General features: G+C 41.4%; 1 long non-coding RNA gene across 1 annotated transcript; it reads right to left on the minus strand.

Moving 5' to 3' along the window:
• Positions 1 to 613: 613 nt before the first annotated feature.
• LOC123141948 (uncharacterized) lies at positions 614 to 4,440 on the minus strand. The gene is made up of 3 exons (XR_006470477.1): positions 4,032 to 4,440; positions 3,792 to 3,843; positions 614 to 3,505 (listed from the first exon to the last, which is right to left on the minus strand). It is a non-coding gene; the product is annotated as an uncharacterized lncRNA (long non-coding RNA).
• Positions 4,441 to 4,922: the final 482 nt, after the last annotated feature.

Genomic DNA, 4,922 nt, shown 5'->3' on the forward strand with positions numbered 1-4,922 from the left:
GGCGCACACCACACAAGACCTAGATATAAATTTCCATGAGAAGAAATTTGTATTTGGTTCCTGTGATACGTAATAATCAGCAATAACACTTGACATGAACTAAGCTAGTCAACCTAATCCAGTTTCCTACTTAGGCCTTAAAATTATTTCTGTCAAGGGTAGCATGTTCAGTTGCCTCTTATTTTTCTTCCTCTTAGCTTGATATCAACTGGCCATTTTCCATCACCAGTGAACATTAAAAATGAATGCAATTGTACGATCACATAGAAAGTATAATTAAGCAAGAGCAGCATATACGATCTATAAGCAAAGCACATTACCTCCATAGTCTAGATTTATTAGTTCAAACCCAGGAAAATTCAAGTTTATTGATACACGCCACTTGGTTTTGGAAGGCGAAGTGAAGAGCTTGTGACGAGAGTTCCTAGGGCACGGTGATTTGCTGCATTTAAAATTATATTAGGTGTTACCAAAGTGACAAAGCGAGAAAGGTATAGCAGTGCACAAGGATGATTGAAATACCTAGGTATTTAGTCACAGGAGCTTGTCCCTTGCCTTTCATCGCGGATATAGGAGTGTTCATCTATTAATCATGTAATAGTCAAACAATGGAAAGGAGAGAACGCAGGGAGAAATAGTAACAATCATACAACGCAAAGCTGTGTACAGGGCAACAAGAATGCCTCTCATCAGGACACATTAGGCAAAGGTAACTAAATGGAATACACATATGCCAAAAGCCATGAGTACAACAATGTTCGATTAGGCGGTGGCTGCAGCTGGTCATTAGTAATCATTATATATGAGTACTTTAAATCGATTGAAAGAGAAGGAAATGTAAGGTTATTTACATTGATATATATTGTTCAAATGGACGATCCACAAGGAAATACAAAAAAATTGTGAAGCATATCATATGTGGCACAAAAGCATTGTAAACTTTGCTCGAGGAATTTGTATATTTGAAGAAATCCATTAGCCGAGTATAACATAAATCAAGTTGGTGTTCAGTTTAAATTTCTACCAAGCAAATGTAAGGTGTTGATGAAGCTGAAACAAAATTAGGGGCAACAGCGATTAATTAACCGATTAATTAATCCATCCTGTAGTTTTCAGTTTTCACCAACTTGTCCATCTATCCATAAGACTACATGGAACTGAACCGAAGGTAAGGATCTGAACCAAGAATAGCAACGTAGACAAAAGCAAGATTAAACATCATTCTTCAGTCCTCAAGGGTACATGCATTCTCCTTCCTGACTTCGGCTTCCTGCTCTGGTGTGTAGTGTTCTCTAAAATCAGCTACTTCTTACACTTCCCCACTAAGTGAATAGTAACAATTTTAAGACGATAAACCACACAGATAATTGGTTCCTAATTAGAGCAGCTAAAGAAGCAAGTAGCTAACATTAGTACATAGAGTCTTGGAAGTGGGCTACAATATCATGGCAAAATCCAGGAGTACATCATTGCTTGTGGTTAGCATAGTTCTCTCAAAATTTTCATGGCTAGTTTGCTACTACTTCCAATTTTGTCTGTATTGTATTAAATAAGACCCATCAAAGCATACCACAAATGGTTTTCTGTGCAAAATAAATAGACCAAAAAATGAATGAAACAAAATAAATACATAGCCCCTTACGCATATATGCAGATGAAAGCTTCCAACAATGAAATAATTCCTAGTTTAACCGAAAGGCATTAGCATAGGTGAGAACAAATATTTTCAGTGAGCTCTAACAAGAACAAATGGCAGGACCAAGAACAACCTCCAACCGAGGAGATGACGAGCCAGCAGAGCAATAGACGAAGACCAAAGAGCAGGTGAGAGGACAAAAGCAACCTGCGGCAGACAAAACAAATGCCTTAGGAGGGTGAAACACGAACGAAAAGAGTGTATAATCAGCAAACTACATAGACAATAGACTAATTATGCTTGCAAGCAGTATAAATATAATTAGCAACTACTATATATCCATTACTTGAATGGAATCATGAGCACCTTTCATGCATCGTAAATACGACGGCTGCCCCTCTCAACTCTTCTGTGCCTCATCTCATGACTAATTCTACTAATCAGTGACTTGGTTCAGTTGCTGTCTAAATCAAGACAATTGCATGAAAGCACAACACAGTACATCCTAATGTAAGATATTTTAAGTTTTTAACTAATAGAAGCAAGCACCTGTCAATTTATGATTATCCAAGAAAAAACAACAGGCCTGAAACACGGTAGGCACATCAACTAAACTGAGGCACACATATCTGTCGGCACGGCGGCACGGTCACATTTAAAGAATTAATAATTATGAAAAGCCTGTAGTGCATGTCACAACTATAAATACTCTGTTCTCACCTAAAACTATCAGAACAGAGACAAATAAGAACAGAGCTGCCAATATAAATGCAGGTCAATGCAGAACACAACAGGTGAATATTTCCAAAGACAAGCAAACATATCCGTCTAGCCCGACACAACATATTAAACATATCATACAACCACTTACGCAAACAGTTACAGCAGGCTTTCATAAAGTGGACTGGAAATCAGGGAAATAGACATGGAATATTTCTCTATAGCTACACGGTTTTGAAATATTTTTCTTCTTGAAGCTAACCAAGCCCGCTGTCCTTTTTTTAGCTGAAGATAAATCCGTCGGTTTGAAGTAGAAAAGCAATGACTAAACCTAAAGATCCAAGCAAAGGACCATCTACTTTTTATAACTAATCAATCCACCCAAACTAAATTACTTTCTTACCTGTTTCAATGGAACACAGTAAACATTTTCCATTGCACTCTTGCTCCAAGCTTACAAACCCTACATATTTTAGGTGCTGCATCCCTCTGATATTGTTGCATAGGTACTTAAACAGCAGCCTAGTAAGAATACTGATTGGCTATATTCAGGCTAAACTCTAAAGCATTAATCTAAGCCTCCACTTTGTGTGCACCTTCTCATTATATTTATGCTCATTTAATGGCAGTGCAACATCCCATTTTGAATGCTAGCTAAGAATACCCAACTAATCAGACTTCTTTCCTATGAGATTGTAATAAAGAACAATGATGGTAGGTGATCTGATATTATATTCGACTAATAATAAAATAAGTAAGGAGAGCAGGGTATGGAAAGACAGATAGCCTAGAAAAGAAGCATGCAGAGGAAAATGCCAAAGAGATACTATCATAAGCAAGGGCATTTGATGAATTCATTAATTAGTTAAGCCAGTACGAATATACATGACTGAAAAGAATATGTATTTTGTAGTTTGAACAAATGGAGTAACCAAGACAACAATAACTGGGCATACAGTCTAAATTAAATGAGCCAATTTGAGGAATTGTATCCTCCAAACAATATTCAGATGATTCTATTTGCTATGATTTTAATTATGTACCCGCACATTACTCGGGATACCAAGTTCTCCATTTGGGTTCTTCTCCGCATGACACATGAATATATGAACAACTAATTTTCTTGGGCCTATTTCTTCTTTCTCATATCTGCAAATATCATGTTTAGGAAACCCACATATTAGTAATTTTAGAGATGTACATTAGAAAAAATGTTCAGCTAACAATCCAATTAGATATACATGTGCATGTATGTTTATACACCTAGCCAAAAATTTGAGAAGATCAAATTAAGAATTTGAATGCCCAATGAAAATTAAACTTGGATTGAAAGTTCCTTCCATTGCATTTGGAATCTGCTCTCTTTACCTCTCCCTATCCCACTCCCACTACCACACATTCATCACACAACACATAGAGAGAGATAGAGGAGCACCTGGTTGGGAAGGAAGGCGTTGAGCGCGTCCGTTCCTCACCGTGGGGAGCACCTGTGGTTGGGAAGCAAGCCATGAACAACAATTTGGAAAGGAACTATAAGAGGAAGGAATCCAGGGGAAAATCAGCCCCAAATCAAATCAACCAATGAAGAAATCTGCCAGTGTTTTGACCATGAAATTAGACCAGACAAAAGGAGAAATCAACAGAGAACAAATCGCACGGGTGCCTGCTTCTATACCTTGCTGCCGCCCGCTTGTTTGGCGAGGACCACCTCGGCCAGTTCCTGCAGTCCCCTTGGCAGCTGGGTGAGCGACCTCGCCGGCGCAGGCCGACGCCGGCCGGCGACCCTGTCCCGTCCGCTCCGAGCCTCCCTCTCCTAGCCCCCCTCTCATATTTCCTCTCTCTTTCTCCCTCCTCTCGTCATCCGCCACTCCTCTTTGCTCTCTCTTTCTCCCTCCTCACCTGGCTGCTGCTCCCCTCCTTTCCCCTCCTCCGAAGCCGCCCCAGCTGCCGAGTCCCGATCGAGGCCGCGCTCCTCGGCTCGAGGTCTTCCTGCTGAGGCCGGATCGAGGCCGACCACAGGGCGGCCGCATCTGGACCACCCTGCATCGAGGAAGAGAGCAGAGTGGGTGGGTGGGGACGCGAGTGCGGGCGGAGGCAGCGGCTAGGGTTTCTTCACGGGGGAGGCTGCGTTTTATATGCCTGCGCGTAAAATGACTAAAATGCCTCTGGCGGGGCACGGAATTTAGCGGTGGCACGAGTACTGTTGATAGCATTTAAAGGCAACGTGGCTGGCCTCGTCGTGACTACGACTTCTTCAGGGTTTATATGTTCAATACGAGTTGGTGATGATGGTGTACCTGCCTCCGTGTCATCTGTACTGTCCGATCTAAGATGTAAGGTTGAGCGTGAGACCAGTTTCCCTCGAGCAATTTAAGTTGCACTTTTGCATAAACCACCCCGCACACGAGAAAGAGCTGGAAGTTCTCCTTCCTCCTCTCTCTCACGAAAGAAATAGAGGGAGCGTTTGGATCGCTCGCCAGCTTACCTCGCTAGGCAAGGCAATCCTTGCCGACGGAGGCGAGCCGATTTGACTAGCTCAGTCAAACCAAGAAAAAGCTGGAAACCG

The sequence above is a fragment of the Triticum aestivum genome, chromosome 6D (assembly GCF_018294505.1).
Source record: "Triticum aestivum cultivar Chinese Spring chromosome 6D, IWGSC CS RefSeq v2.1, whole genome shotgun sequence".
Lineage (NCBI taxonomy): Eukaryota > Viridiplantae > Streptophyta > Magnoliopsida > Poales > Poaceae > Triticum > Triticum aestivum.